Below are 17,199 nucleotides of genomic sequence, written 5' to 3' on the forward strand. Positions count from 1 at the left end.
CTTACTATAGTAGATGCTCGTTCTTCCATCTTCCCATTTCTTTAAAATATTTCCCATTTTATTTGTTGAGACCTGAAAGAACAATTTTATGCCAGAGGAGTTAGGGGGATGCATGAAATAGATTGGCTAGTTAGTGGGAACCAACCTTTTTTTAGTTGATGATACTGATAAAAGCTTATTCAGACAAAGAATGATTCCTCAGTAAAGTATATTCCTTAGCAAACACCCAGTAAAACATCTGAAGTTGAAAAGAGAATCTTGAAGTGGAAAGTATATACTCCTCTTAATAGGCAATATCAAGACTCATGTCTAGCCCTAGCTTGTTTGGCTCAGAGGATAGTGCTGGGGGCCAGCCCCAGTGGGTCCAGGGGTTCCCAAAGGTGTGGACGGAGTCGGTGAAGAATGTTTTACACGGAGACAGCGTTCAAAACTCTCTAGCTTTCCTTAGTCTCCATGGATTTTCCCTGTGCCTGGCTGAGGCCACAGAGAGAGAGATAGATCCCAAGGCAAGCTGAGCCTTTATTTTATAGTGAGAGGTAAACAAGGTAGTGGTTTCCATTAGTTACACAGTTCTTGTGAGTTTCACTTGTTTTGACCATGGTTTTACTTCCTGCACTTCCTCAGCCCATTAGCTTCCCAGATAAGATCTAGGGAGTGTTACAAGGTCAAGCCTAATTATGCTAAGAGGACTGTGCCCTCTAAGCTGGGAATTGTTTTTGACTTTGCCCACAGGTCAGTCCGAGGCTTAACCCTATATCAGCTCCCCACAGGATAGAGCATCGGCCTGTGGACTAAAGGGTCCTGGGTTTGAGTCCAGTCAAGGGTACATGCCTGGATTGCAGGTTCAATCCCCCAGAAGGCAGCTGATCAATGATTCCTACTCATCATTGATGTTTCTCTCTCTCTCTCTCCCTCTCACTTCCTCTCTGAAATCAATAAAAATGTATTTAAAAATACTGATGTCTATGTAATAATAAGTAATTACTAAAAATTCCTGTGAATTTGAATAGTTGACCAGTGTGAAGAAAATTCCAGAACATTGGGTGTCTTGGATATTTTTATTTAGTCCCAAAATTGTTCTGGTCATTTGGATCTAGAGGAGAATGCCTGAGAGGGCTCGGCTGCATGGATGTTCAACTCTTAGGTGTCGCCTGACAGTATCAGGGCTACCACCACTCAGCAAGGGCCTGCAGGCTAGTTCTAATTGTGTTCCTCTTGTCTTAAACCATCTCCTGAGACTGAGGCTAATTTGTTAAGCAAAGTGATAGTGTCGCTCATCACTGACAAATATTTTATTTCTTCAGACTATTTGACAATATGATAAGCTTTTCCTACATATAAATGAGCCTGAGAAATAACTATATTTTATGATTGAACTCAGCTGTCCATTCATTTCCAGTTATCTCAAGTTTCATTCCTGGAGGGAGATGAGCTTCCTTATCCTGGCAACCTAACTACATTTTCCAGATTATATTCGAACATGTTGTCTACATTATGCACTTAGCTTAATATTAGGAGCATTAGTGTATCTTCCCTTAGCTCTCTAAAAGGGATAGATATCATTTCTTCATAAGCAAATGTTAAAATGGAGGGAAACTGTTTTAAGTGAGGTTCAGGCTTTTTATTTGTTTTTAACTTCCTATACTCAGAAATACCTTAAAAAAACAGTGTTAAAAAACACTGGCTTATCGAATGATGCTGTCAGGTCCTCATTAATATATTGGGCAGAGTTGGGAGTGAAATTGATTATGGAGAATAATTTATGACAGAAATACACCTTGAGAAAAAAAATATGGGGAGAAACAAAATTTGTGACCCTAACATTTTTGAGTTCACCTTTTCTTAAAATGAGAATCCTAGGAGATACAAAACGTTGCCATCCAGTTAAGAATAATTCAAAGATGTGCTGATAGCCCTAACAGGTTTCTGAAGTCGTTAAAATTAATATGGAAGTCTATTATTTCCCCTACATTTTGTGCTCAGTAGAACATTTTTACTGATGGTATCACTTCTGAGTGTCCAGGTTTATAGCCAATATAGTTGCATTTCTTGCTCTTTATTTTTAAATTATTTTTATTGTTGAGAATTTTACAGATTCTCATTTCCCCCCATTTGCCCTCTCTACCCTGCTCATACCCCACCCCAGGCCTTTACCACACTATTGTATGTCTGAGTTCATGATCTATGCATATATGCATACAAGTTCCTTGGTTAATCTCTTCCCCTTACCTCTGAGATCTGTCAGTCTGTTCCATGCTTCCATGTTTCTGTGCTTATTTTGTTCATCAGTTATTTTATTTGTTAGATTCCACATATAAGTGAGATCGTGGGATAGTTTTCTCTGATTGGCTTATTTCACTTACTAGCATGATCTCCAGCTCCATTCATGCTGTCTCAAGGGTAAGAAATCTTTCTTTTTTATAGTTTCATATAATTCCATTTTATAATGTACCACAGCTTTTTTATCCACTCATCCACTGATGGGTACTTGGACTGTTTCCAGATCTCAGCTATTGTAAATTGTGCTGCTATTAACATAGGAATGCATATATTTTTTTGAAATGGTGTTTCAGGATTCTTATGATATATTCCTAGATGTGGGATTTCTGGGTCAAATGGAAGAACCATTTTTAGTTTTTAAGATTTTTTTTAATGTTTTGCACATTAAAAAAATGTGTATTCCCACCAACAGTATACATCCTCAGCAGCACTTGTTGTTTGTTGATTTATTGATGGTAGTAGACATTCTGGCAGGTGTGAGGTGTTATCTCATTGTGCTTTTCATTCGCATCCCTCTGATAACTAGTGATGTTGACTATTTTTTCATATGTCTATTGGCTATCTGTAAGTCCTCTTTGCAGAAGTGTCTTTTCAGGTCCTTTGTCTATTTTTAATTGGGTTTTCTGTCTTCCTTTTGTTGAGTTGTATGACTTCTTCATATATTTTGGAAATTAACCCCTTATCAGATGTATCATTGGTGAACATGTTCTCCCATACAGTGGGTTCCCTTTGCATTTGAGGATGGTTCTTTTGCTGTGCAGAAGATTTACGTTTACTGTAGTCCCATTTGTTTATTTTTTCCTTTGTTTCTCCTATCCTAGGAGATGTATTGGAGAAAATTCTGCTTCATGACATGTCTGATATTTTACTGCCTATATTTTCTTCTGGGATTTTTATGGTTTCGAGACTTACTTTGAAGTCTTTTATCCATTTTGAATTTATTCTTGTGTGTGGTGTAAATTGGTGGTCCAGTTTCATTTGTTTTCATGTAACCGTCTAATTTTCCCAGCACCATTTACTGAAGAGACTGTCTTAACTCCATTGTATGCTCTTGCCTACTTTGCAAAATATTAATTGACCTTATGGGATGGGTAGATATCTGGGGTTTCTGCTCTATTCCATTGGCCTATATGCCTGTTCTTATGCCAGTATCAGGATGTTCTTATTGTAATAGCTTTGTAGTATAGTTTGATTTATTTAAAAACTTGAATTCCTGGGAGAAACTAAGATGGCGGCATAGATAAACACTGGGAAATTGTCGCCTCCCACAACAATTGAAAAATACCGCAAAGGACAGAGCAGACATCATCCAGAACAACGGGAAGCCTGGCTGAGTGTAAATTCTACAACTAGAAGGAAAGAAAAGCACACTGAGAGCCAGAGGAGCTGCGGAGGTGAAGTGCAGAGGTACGGCGGCTCGTGCACGCGCGCGGAAAGGGGGTGGCACCTGAGGACGCGGCTGTTTTTTTTTTGAATCACAAGCTCCCGACTGCTCTGAACTCCAGTTCCAGGAAGTCTCTGGGGACCCAGGACTCATGCGGGGAGAGGCTGGACTGTCGGGCAGCGGGCGAGCTTGAGTGCGGCTTTCCCTCAGAGGTGCTTGCAGCAATTATCGGGTCACTGAGACACGTGTGTCCGGGCAGAGAATCACCATAGCTGCTTTCTCCGTCCTTTGACTCCCTGAGACCCCGCCCCACCCAGGCTGTGGCAGAGGCTTTTGCATGTGAATGTACCTAACTGCAGCCAAGCCAGGCAGACCTGGAACCTCCAAGAGAAGGCCCAAGGCCCCACAGCGGCTTGCATTGCTTCACAGCTGAGCCTCTTCGTGGCTTCTGCTGTGTGGCCTCAGGCAGAGGCTGAATTAGCACCTCCTTAGATCCAGGAGCCACTGTACCCACTGGTCAGAGGGAGACCATCCAGATTGCAACTCCTCAGATCCATAAGGGACACACTCGGGGAGCAGACTCAGTGAGTACCAAAGCCCCACTGAAGCAAGTCTTGCCCCAGAAGGGTGTCTTCAGCACAGAAGTTCTCCCACTTCAGGCACAGCTGATTCTCACATCCAATTGGCCTGGAGGTCAATTCCCCCCAGTGATCCTACAACAACCAAGGCACCAAGAGTGCACCAAGAATGTCCACCCCAGGTAACTGGGGAGGCTGAGCCACTGGGCCCTACAGGACACCTGGCGCGCAGGGCCACTCTATCAACACAGGGAAGCAGCCAAAATGCGGAGACAAAGAAACAGGTCACAAATGGCAGAAATGGAGGAAAGCAAACGACTGGATATAGAGTTCAAGGCCACGTTTATAAGGTTTTTCAAGAATTTTATGGAAACCGCCGATAAATTTAATGAATCCCTCAATAAGTATAGTGAGACCATGGAGGACATGAAAAAGGACCAACTAGAAATTAAGCATACACTGACTGAAATAAAGAATAATTTACAGAGATCCAACAGCAGACAAGAGGATCCCAAGAATCAAGTCAAAGATTTGAAATACAACGAAACAAAAAATACCCAACCGAAAAAGAAAAAAGAAAAGAGATTCCAAAAATATGAAGATAGTGTAAGGAACCTCTGGGACAACTTCAAACGTACCAACATCAGAATTATAGGGGTACCAGAAGGAGAGAGAGGGCAAGATATTGAAAACCTTTTTGAAGAAATAATGACAGAAAACTTCCCCTACCTGGTGAAAGAAATGGACTTACAAGTCCAGGAAGCGCAGAGAACCCCAAACAAAAGGAATCCAAAGAGGACCACACCAAGACACATCATAATTAAAATGCCAAGAGCAAAAGATAAAGAGAGAATCTTAAAAGCAGCAAGAGAAAGACAGTCAGTTACCTACAAGGGAGTACCCATCCGACTGTCAGCTGATTTCTCAACAGAAACCATGCAGGCCAGAAGAGAGTGGCAAGAAATATTCAAAGTGATGAATAGCAAGAACCTGCAACCAAGATTACTTTATTCAGCAAAGCTATCATTCAGAATAGAAGGTCAGATAAAGAGCTTCACAGATAAAAAAAGCTAAAGGAGTTCATCACCACCAAACCAGCATTATATGAAATGCTGAAAGGTATTCTTTAAGAAGAGGAAGAAGAAAAAGGAACTCTTACCATTTGCCACAGCATGGATGGAACTGGAGAGCAGATAAATACCACAGGATCTCACTCATTTGTGGAATATAATGAACAACATAAACTGATGAACAAGGACTGATCCAGAGATGGAAAGGCATTGATTGGACTGTCGGGCCTTGGAGGGAAGGTAGGGGAGGGTAGGGGTAAGGGGGAAAGATTAACCAAAGGACTTATATGCAAGCATATAGGCCTAACTAATGGACACGGACAATGGGGGGGGGTGAGGGCATGAGCGGGGGGGGGGTGGTAGAGGGTAACGTGGGGACAAGGACACATATGTAATATCTTAATCAATAAAAAAATATATATATAAAGATTGACCTTTGTCAGGGAAGATGCCAGCCTAGGACATGACTACCCACCATAAACTGCTTTTAGTTTAAAAGTTTTCATTTCAAAACATTCTTTTTGATAACTTTAGGTCTCTGAGTTTGCAAGAACACCACACAGGGCTTCCCTGAGCTAGTCAGTGAGCATGTGGTTCCTTTTCACACACACAGTTCTTGGATCACTTGTGCCCCACCTCCTGACAACAGTCACTGAGTGCTTAGGGCAGTGGTCGACAAACTCATTAGTCAACAGAGCCAAATATAACAGCACAACGATTGAAATTTCTTTTGAGAGCCAAAATTTTTAAATTTAAATTATATAGGTAACTACATTGTTATTAACTTTATTAGGGTACTCCTAAGGCTTTGGAAGAAAAAAAAAATTGAATTCCTTTGTTATTTTGCATATAATATTGTTGAGAGTTTTACCAATGTCCCCCTTTTTTTAACTCTTGGAGAAGTGTCTATTCTTAACCATCACATTTTAATCTTTCATTTTAGATATAACATTCTTTCTAATACTTTTATTATATATGGATAGACACTCATTGCATGTGTCATCTTTGTGTTTTATTGTCAATTGTCATAAATTTTACATGATTTAATATGTTAAACTCTCCTTTCTTGATTTCTGGAGTATTTGAAAATTGGCATTTGTTTCTGATGCAACCAACATTGTACAAAATAATTAAGAGAATCCTTAAGTAATGTAATAGGATGCAGAGGTGCCATTCTGTATAGGAACATTGAGGATATAAAGTAAGCAGAGATTTGGAATGAATAAAACGGTTTTATAATTGCAATGATGTGATTGGTGACAATTTTGAGATTTTCTTTGTGTTTTAACTTCTTTAGAATTTTTATTCTATTTTATTTTAGAGGCAATTCTTAATGTGAATCATTACCCTGTGCTTACAAATGTGATATTTATTTGATTATAAACATTATATTAAGCATATTAATTGATACACATTGGGTTAAATGTAGTGTGGGGTTTAGATTGTGATTGCATTGATCATGAAATCAAACCTGGTGAAAGAATTGACCATTCTGTTTAATTTCAAAAACATTTTGATTTATGTTATCCCTGAATAGAAGGGCCCTTTAATAGGGCTGCAATAACCAATTAAAAAGCATTTTAGCTATTGATTGCTTTGAATTTCTAAATTTTGTCTCCTCACTATACAATAAAAAATTTTAAATTTGTTCCAACATTTGGAACATTTAGAAATATATTTTGGACTTTAGGAATACTAGTAACATAGATAATAATGTTTTTCAACAGATAGAATCTGAGAAAAGATATAAACAAGTTTCAGTAGATATTCATTCTTTCACATTTCAAATTTTGTCAATTATAACTGAAAAAATCATAAGTTCTAAACTTTAAAATATTTACTTAGCCTAAAGTTCTCAAATTTTCTAGAATTAAAGAACAAAGAAACAATCTTGTTTTTATTTATTCCAGTAATTATTTGTGGGCCTCATCCTTTTATAAATATGGAATAATTGGGGGATAAAACTGGTCATAGCATACAAATCCTCTCTGGGCATAGAAGAAAAGGCATTTTTAAAGAACAAATTTACAATTTGGGAATGCATAAATCTTGATCTTATAGGTGTTCAATTTACAACAAGGGTAATGGAAAATGGTTCACTCTGTAATTTTGTTGAGCTTAGTTTTGTCAAAAAGACAGGCTTATGTTTGATTCCTGACAACTAAAGATAGTAGTACCATGTCCTACTGTCCTTATGTAATCAGGTCCTTCTGGTGCCTATGGAATTATTTGTCTACTTTATTAGGTAAAAACTAAGTGTTTTAAATTATTCTAAAGCATTGTCTTTTCTTCAAAATAATTTTATTTTTATCAAGTAATATGTATAGAGGTTTAAGTGGTAAATAGTACTACACATGTCATAACGAAACAGATTTGTACTCTGTTCCCCTCTACCCCCATATTGCTCACCCCAGCATCAACTAATTTTATCCCAGACTCTTCTGGAAGTTTGTGTGCAGTTCTTTCTTAATTTTTCAATATTAGACATTATTTTTAGATGTACTCACATGAAAAAGGAGAATTTAACCTCCTTACACTTGCACATCTCTAGACAACTTCTCCCAGCTCATTTTCCTTCACCCAAATCTCCTAGTGCTTTGATACCACAAGATTTAATTTACAATATTCTAAATATGTCAGCATATTTCCCATATAAAACTCATGGTTTTATGATTACTGTTTTTTAATTTATTTCACAACTCCTTGTAAGCCTGGAGTTATAAAAAATGTGCTTAGTTTTTGTTTGGCTTAGTTTGCGATGAATATTTCATTCCTAACTTTAATCATTTCCTTTTTGTCCTATATCTTTCTCCTCTTTCTTCCAGTTGGATCCAATTACTCATTAAGCCTACTGAATTTCAGGAGACCAGGACTTTGTGTCATCAGAATCTAGTAAATCCTTTTATTTTTCCTCTTTCTTGAATGTCCTTATTTAGTAGTTTACTAAGGAAGCCTGTTCAGGAATTAAACATTCTGTGATGTTACCTATCTGACAGGCCTTTATTCTACTTTCAACCTGAGTATAGACTTCAGTAGAAATCTGTAGCCTGGGTATAGACTCTCAGGTGAAAATAATTTTCCCTTAGAATTCTGAGGTAGTTTTTCTATTGTCTCCAAGGTGTGTGTTGCTATTCCCAAATTTAATACTTACTGATTTCTGATTTTTATACCTTGTATGAAAACTGTTCACTGCCCCTACCAATGCCCTTAGCTAGTACAGAGTAATTTCTTAGCCATTTTGTTGTTTTATATTATTGTCACTTGATTTATCACTGCTATTATTACTTTTATTCATTGTGTTTAACACTTGTTGATGACTTTGAAACTTCAGTATTAAATCTTCAGTTCTGGCAAATTTTATTTCTTTGTTCATTTTTTGACTTCCCTTTATTTATTCTGTCTATATTTCAGTTAGCATTTGCTTGGCAGCAGACTGCCCCAAACTTGAAGCTTACAGCAGTGCTTATTTGCTTTCTTTTTTTTTTCTCACCTCTCTTACTATGGCTCTCTGACTTGATGTGGCTTGGCTGGGCTTCTCTGCTTTACACTTGAGGTATGTGAGTCAGCTGGAGTGGCTGCTCCATGTGTTCCTCAGAGCAGTGGGCTAGCCAGGTGTGTTCTCCACATGGCAGGGCACATGTACCATAGGCTCAGAATTAACACACTGCCATTTCCCTCCTTATGACATTGCCAGTACTCTGCCCATTGCAAGTGTGGGAATGTAGAGGACATGGAAGAATTGGAGTCAATCATGTAATGAGCCACACTGGAAATCCTGTTCATTGAATCTTATATCTCCTGCTTGATGACATTTATATCCTCCCCTCGTTATATTCATTTATGCTACATTTGGAAGACTCTCTTTGATGGTCTCTTTTAACCCTTCAATTGATTTTTTTCATCATTTAAAAAATACGTTTTTATCGATTTCAGTGAGAGTCAGGGAGAGGGAGCGAGATATAGAAACATAAATGATGAGAGAGAATCATCATATAAAAAAATTCTTAAGAACAGTGCCTTGTTCTGTTTTAATTTTGTAGCACGGTATTTTTATTTCATGAAATAAATTATTTTGTCTTTACAAGAATGGTAATTGCAAATATCCTTGCCTATAATACAAATATATATCCTTTTGGTGTAGTGGTTTTGTCTCTTTTTTTTTTTTACATATTTTATTGATTTTTCACAGAGAGGAAGGGAGAGAGATAGAGAGTTAGAAACATTGATGAGAGAGAAACATCGATCAGCTGCCTCCTGCACATCTCCCACCGGGGATGTGCCCGCAACCCAGGCACATGCCCTTGACCGGAATCGAACCTGGGACCTTCCAGTCCGCAGGCCGACGCTCTATCCACTGAGCCAAACTGGTTTCGGCTGTCTCTGTCTTTTATGTTAAAGGTCTTCTCAAGTATCTGGTGATCCTTATTAATTACTTCATATTTAAGACTAATACATGAAAAAGTTAATGGAAACTCTACATGTAGGTATGGTGGCAAACTGGTGGGCTTCTGGCAGAGATGAATATTCAATATCAAGTTTGCAGGTAAAGGCCTGAGTAACTTGTCCTGAGTCTCATGGGTATACAAGCAAGTTATAGCTGATTTACATTTTATTTCTGGAAATAGAAAGGGATTGAATGGTATTTTTTTTTCTACTGGGAATTTTTTATCACTTTTACTCACTGTAATTTAGGTAATTCTCCGGGGATACAGAATAGAAGCAAGAAAATTAAGGTGTTCAGATACCAATCCAGAAATTTAAACAGACTTTTCTGCCTCATTAAGCAAGCATTGATGGCAGAAACGCAGGGAAAAAACAAGCCATTGACACTGACATTTCCATATTCACCATTTCCATACTTCTCAAACTCAGTCCAATAGACATGATTGGGACTTTAATTCCTTTCCTACCGCATTGTTTTGACAGCTTCATTCATATTTAATCTTTATGTTGATTTTTTTCACTCTCATCTCTCTTCTATCTCCATTAAATGCTACTTATTCTCGCCTATACTACAAATATAGAATAGTTTATATTTTAAACTATTGTTAGCTTAGCTTCTAGCTTTCCTCTTCATTAGTCATAGTACTGATATGCGCTTATACATTATTTGGCACAGTTATGGATGTTTTTCAGTGTTTTCAACTAAATTCCCAGCTGATTTATTATTCAACAGTTTGTCATTTTTAAACAAACTGATAGAGAAGTCTGACCGTTGTAATGTTTAAAGCTCCAGTCAAATGAGAGACAGGAATTATGGAGAGTACTCCAGAATACTTCCCTCTCTGCCACTACAGCAGTGCTGAATTTATATTGTGGCAAGGGATTGTAAATTTCAATAAACTTTGCCAATTTCTATGTTAAGATTATAACCAAAGTGTTTTATTTGTTTGTTACATGAATTAAATCAATTAATAATGACTGTTTTTATTTCTCTTTTAGTATGATGAGTAACTGTATGCGATGACTGGTTCTAGATTTGCCTTCCACATTCCTAAACATGGCTAATTTTAGATGAACAGGCTATCACAATTGATAAGTAAATTTTAGGAAGCAGGTGACTTTTATTGATTAATAGCTGTGTGTGTGTGTGTGTATGTGTGTGTGCGCTCATAAAATAGAAAAAGGCTTTTAAAACTACCATTCTCTATTTATCCTTGGTTTTCTCTGTATATTCCAAATTTCATATTGCAATACAAATGCCTTCTATTCCTCTGCTCTGGAGAGTTAATTCCATTCTCCTGATTTTTAATAGTGGGAAAAAGTGATATGATTATCATTATACTTGTAATGATTCCAAAATATCGTCACATTAACTTTTTTATTTTTTGTTTGTGACATTTTAAAATATGTAAAAGTGGAAAAAATAGTACAATTTACAGATATTGGTTTTAACTGCCATTAACATTTGCCATATTTTCATAATCATGTAGATAAATACATAAATGGATATATTTTGGCTGCATTAATGAAAAGTTCCAGAGACTTGATATTTGAGTCATAGTTACAAAGGCTTTCCCTACTCACAGATGATAAAGATGATAAAAATAAATGTATCACAAATAAATACATGCTATCAAGTTTTTAAAAAACTATACTTAAAAGACTGATTTTCACTCACTGGATTTTTTATTCATTTAAATTTATTTCCCGACTCCCAGTTAAATTCCATAGTATATTTACTTATCAACTAATATCTCCATATTTTAATTGAAGTGGTAGAGAAAGCTATCCCTGATTTCTCCAGTTTTCTTCTTTTTGAAAACACTTTTCCTGCCTTTTGTGATTATTTTCAGCATAAACTTTATAATCAACTTGTCTGGCTTCAGAAAATCCTATCTAATAAAAGACAAAAAGGGTAATTGACCATACCTTCACTATGCTTCCCATCGGCTAATCAGGGTGATATGCAAATTAACCGCCAGCCAAGATGGTGGCCGGCAGCCACACACCTGAAGCGAGCAGCAGGCTTGCTTGCTCTAGTGATGGAGGAAGCCAAGGTTCCCCACCTGCCTCGACCCGGCTCTGAGCTCTGAAGGCAACAAAGTTTCAATTATAGAAGCTAAAAAAAACCCAGATACCTGCTGTCAGCAGTCTGTGGCCTCAGAGCGGGAGCCGGCTCTCAGCTCCAGTGACAGCAACAAAGTTTCAATTATAGAAGGTAAATAAATCCCAGAATAAAAAAAAAAAAAAAAAAAAAGGAGAGGCTGGGAGCTTCAGTCACCAGCCAGCCTGAAAACGGCCCTCAGGCCCTCATCCAGGCTGGCCAGTCACCCCAGTGGGGACCCCCACCATGAAGGGGATGTGACCAGCTGCAAACAGCCATCAGCCTCTCACCCAGGCTGGCCAGACACCCAAGCAGGACCCCAACCCTGGTCGGGGACACCCTTCAGGGCAAACCAGCCGGCTCCCACCCTTGCACCAGGCCTCTATCCTATATAGTAAAAGGGTAATATGCAAACTGACCCTAACAGCAGAATGACTGGTCACTATGACACACACTGACCACCAGGGGGCAGACACTCAATGCAGGAGCTGCCCTCTGGTGGTCAGTGCACTTCCACAGCAGGGGAGCTCTGCTCAGCCACAAGCCAGGCTGATGGCTGCCAGTATAATGGTGGTGGTGGGAGCCTCTCCTGCCTCCTCAGCAGTGCTAAGGATGTCCGACTGCAGCTTAGGTCTGCTTCCTGCTGGCAAGTGGACATCCCCTGAGGGCTGCCAGGCTGCCAGAGAGATGTCTGATTGCCAGCTTAGGCCCAATCCCCTGGGGAGTGGGCCTAAACCAGCAGGTGGTCATCCCCCGAGGGGTCCCAGACTGCGAGAGGGCACAGGCCAGGCTGAGGGACCCACCCACCCCCCAAGTGCACAAATTTTTGTGCACCGGGCCTCTAGTAATAAATATAACAGAATTTATACACATGAACACCTGCACAAAATAAGCTTGTTGAAATTGGTGTTAATTACTTAAAAAAAATAACCTTAGGGAGAACTAGAGTCTTTGTGATGTTTTATAGTTTTTTATAGAAACGTTTAATGTCATATAATTTGTTGAAATCTATTGTTATCATTTAGGACTTTAATTTTTCTGTATAGAGATTCCTCTAAGTCTGGCATATTTCAAAAGATTTTTTTTCCTGGTAATTTTTTATGCTGCCATTTATAAATTGGATTTCTCCTTCCATTATATTATCTGTCTTTTTATGTATGATAGCTTTTGACTTTTGCTTGTTAACTTATTAGCCTGCTACTATACTGAAATATTTTATTTCCCAAAATAGTTTTCTATTTGATTTTTTAAAAATTTTACTTATTAAATTATCTGCAAATAACATTATCTTTACCTTTTGCTATCCATTATTCTATTCTTAGTGTGTTTTTTTCTTTTAAGAATGAATTGAATAATACCCCAAAAGTAATTAAAAGTTGTAGAGATTATGAATTTACTTAATCATTGCTTTTGGGCTGGCTTTAGATGTCATGTTGATTTAGGGGTTAAAACATACTATTTCAAGTTTTGAAATCACACTTTCTATATTATTGAATTGTTAATCCAGAAATAAATTTTAGAAACATTTTAGTAAGTCAAAGAAATAAACATATGGCTAGATAGGATTTTTCTATATTTCATGAAAGTATTAATGGATTTCCTAATATTGAGCCATTCATAACTATCTTGGAATAAATCTTGCTTCATGGTGATGTGTTTATTTTTAATCTGCTGATAGATAAACTGTTCTTTTTAACATATAGAGTTTCTGGATTGGTATTGCTCTCAAATCCTCTTTTTCTTGCCATTTTTATCAAGATTAGATACTGTATTAGTTTCCTATGCCTGATATAACACAGCACCACGAAGTTAGTGACTTAAAACAATAGACACTTATTTTCTCACAGGCCTGGAGGCCAGAATTCCAAAATCAGGCTGTCAGCAGAGCCACAATCCCTCAGAACCCGAGATTATCTGTTCTTTGCCTTTCCCAGCTCTGGTGACTATCAGCATTCCTTCACTTGTGTCTTCCTCTCTTCACATCTCCTGTGTATGTGTCTAATGTTCTTATACCTATCCTTTACCCAAACACTTGAATGGCATTTAAAGTCTACCTGAATGTTCTCCAATAATTTCATCTCAAAAATTTTAATGTAACTACTTCCGCGAAAAAATAATCTTTTTCCAAATAAGTTCTCAGTTCAGGTTCTAGGATTGGGACATTGACTTACCTCTTTTGAACTGCATTCAGCCTACTATAGGTACCACTGTTATTTTTATTGTTTGTGTACAATAAACATTTTAAAAGCCATAGTAAGCTTATTTGGATTTTTTTAAAAAAAATATGTTTTTATTGATTTCAGAAAGAGTAAGGGAGAGATAGAAAATCAGTGATGAGAGAGAAGCATTAAGCCACTGCCTCCTGCACACCCCACTCTGGGGATGGGGACCACAACCCGGGCATGTGCCCTGATTGGGAACTGAACTGTGACCTCCTTGTTCATGGGCCAGTGCTCAACCACTGAGCAACACTGCTGGGCAGCTTATCCGGTTTTTTGAAGTTGTAGTAGAATTTCTTCATGAAAATATAGGAGGCTGGGCTTTATTTGAATGTGAGTAGTGTATAAGTTATTAGATAAACTCCAATACTTTTACCAAGAACATTGGAATTTAAAATTTCTCTTTCTACTGAATTCACTTTTAGTGAATTCTGTTTTCTGAGAAAACTAGTCAGTTTAATTAGGCATCTCCATTTCTCTCTTCCTTAGAATCTTTCCACCCTTTCTTCCTCCTTTACGCCCCCCCTTTCCTCCCCCCCCCTTTTTTGCTCCCTTCCATCCACTCTTCCTTCCTTGCTTTTGGTCTTTCTAAATTTGTCTTTATAAATTTCCAGTATATCAATACTTATTTCTCTGTCTTGTTTTTGTTGTATTTCTAACTTCATCTCTTTAAATTTCACATTTTTCAAAGAGAACAGCATATTTAATTAAAAGTTTTATTTTTAATTAAAATGTTATTTCTGCTCATATCTTTATTTTTTCTTCTCATTCAACTGATTTACTTTACTGTTTCTTTTCTAAAACTTGATTTAGGTGTTCAATGAAATATTCAAAAGGACTACCTTATTAATTATGTTTCTGGGCTCCTCTATATCCTTATGTAATTTTTATCCACATTTTTTTTTTCACTGCTAGGGGTGTATAAAATTGTCCTATGATCAGTACATTTCTGTTGGCTTCTCCTTTTTATCCCTTATAATTGTTTTACTTTATTAAGAATGCTGTTCATTGATGTGTAATTTGGTGTCCTACTTTGTTTCACTTTATTCTTTGATGAGAATTCTAACCTGTCAGCTCTTTGTATCACCAATCTAATTTTGATCACATTTGTCTTATATGCCATTGACTATTCATTTATTTTTAACCATTCTGATTATAAACAATATATCTCTTTTATACAAGTAGAATTGAATTTTGTTCTTTATGTTAATAAGAAAACACGGCTTTATTTTTACTAGGCTAGCTAAGTCTATTTGCATTTATCAGTTCAACTGATTTTTTGTCTCACTTTTTCAGTAAGTATTTTATGTTAATACTAGAGGCCCTGTGCACAAAATTCGTGCGGGGGGGGGGGGTGTCCCTCAACCCAGCCTGCACCCTCTCCAATCTGGAACCCCGACTGCAGCCAGACATCCCTCTCACAATCCAGGACTGCTGGCTCCCAACCTCTTGCCTGCCTGCCTAATTGCCCCTAACTGCTTCTGCCTGCCAGTCTGATCACCCACTAACCATTCCCCTGCCAGCCTGATCGACGCCTAACTGCTCTCTGGCCAGCCCTATTGCCCCTAACTTCCCTCCCCTGCTGGCCCGGTCACCCCTAACTGCCCTCCCCTGCCAGCCTGGTTGCCACTAACTGCCCTCCCCTGCTGGCCTGGTCACCCCTAACTGCCCTCCCCTTCAGGCCTGGTCACCCCCAACTGCCCTCTTTGGCTGGCCTTGTTCCCCCACTGCCCTCCCCTGCAGGGCTGGTCCCCCCCAACTGCCCTCCCCTGCAGGCCTGGTCGCCCCTAACTGCCCTCCTCTGCAGGCCAGGTAGCCCACAACTGCCTCCCCTACTGGCCTGGTTCCCCCAACTTACCTCCCCTGCAGGGCTGGTTCCCCCCAACTGCCCTCTTCTGCTGGCCTGGTCCCCCTCAACTGACCTCCCCTGCCGGCTTGATCACCCATAACTGCCCTCCCCTGCTGGCCTGATCACCCACAACTGCCCTCCCCTGCTGGCCATCTTGTGGTGTCCATCTTTGACCATATGGGGGCGGCCATCTTGTGTGTTGGAGTGATGGTCGATTTGCATATGACCTCTTTATTATATAGGATACATGTCCTATTCTGTATACCCTGTATCATTAACTGTATTTTCTATTTTGATTTCAATATTAAATTTTAGAGTTTTATTTAGATTTTTGCCTTAAGAAGGTCTGTTTTATTCTAATGATTACCTTTATGCCAAAACCTCTATATGGCACCCTATTCTCCCTTTATGTCATATCTGCTATCCATCAGCTTTAAATGAGATTCTGGACTTCTATGTGTTACCTATCATGTAACCACTGAGCCGTTTTTGTTTTCCTCTTACTTTCTCCTTCCTCCACCTTTTCCTAATACATATTGACTCTTAGCCCAAACTTTATTTTGTTTTAAATATTTAGCTAAACGTATTCGATTTTTTCCTGATTATGTTTCCCCAATCATCTTCTATGGAATGAGGATCATTCTCTAGTAGAATCTATAGGATGTCTCTTGGTCACAATATACATTGACTGGTGGCATATTTAAAAGTGTATTTCTGTAGCTTGGGTGAATATATACTTGTCTGATATTTCTTTCATTGGATTTCTTCTTGTTACTCCACTGCTGTGATATCCTGGCAGATGCTGTCCAGAATTCTGATAATATGCCATTTTCTTTCCCTTGAGTGGGGCTTGGTATTTTTTTTTCTTGGAGATTCTTATATTTTGATTGGTCAAGGTAATTCTTCCCAGGCCTGTGGTAGAAGCTTTTATTATGTAAATTCAAGCCACTACCTCCCTCAAGGAAGGTTTTTTTGAGTTATTGCTTTTAACATTAATTTTGTTTTATTGGCAGGCTTCATTATCTTTTTGTTCTGTGATCATTTTAAACCTGTAACTTTATCTCTATTTTTTGGCCCTTTCTCTTTCTGTATTCAATGTCCATTACTGCACTCTTACTTATATCTATTTGTTCTTAGGCATCTTCCAATTTTTCCTGTACTCTGTTACCTATATTTTACCTCTCCTATTGTAGGCTTACTTGTTGAAAATAAGACTGTAGCAATTATCTCAAATCATTTTAACCAATGCCATGGGGACAAAAATATTTTACT

General features: G+C 38.2%; 1 protein-coding gene across 1 annotated transcript in view; it reads left to right on the top strand.

Annotated features, from left to right (window-relative positions):
* The window catches only part of PCDH15 (protocadherin related 15), a 1,196,276-nt gene that overhangs the window by 99,307 nt on the left and 1,079,770 nt on the right, over positions 1–17,199 (top strand). Inside the window, exon 2 of the mRNA XM_081104785.1 lies at positions 8,138–8,204. The gene's annotated coding sequence lies outside the window, so the exon portion shown is untranslated. The remainder of the gene's footprint in view (positions 1–8,137; positions 8,205–17,199) is intronic.

The sequence above is a fragment of the Myotis nattereri genome, assembly GCF_964212035.1.
Source record: "Myotis nattereri genome assembly, chromosome: 13".
NCBI classification, from domain to species: domain Eukaryota; kingdom Metazoa; phylum Chordata; class Mammalia; order Chiroptera; family Vespertilionidae; genus Myotis; species Myotis nattereri.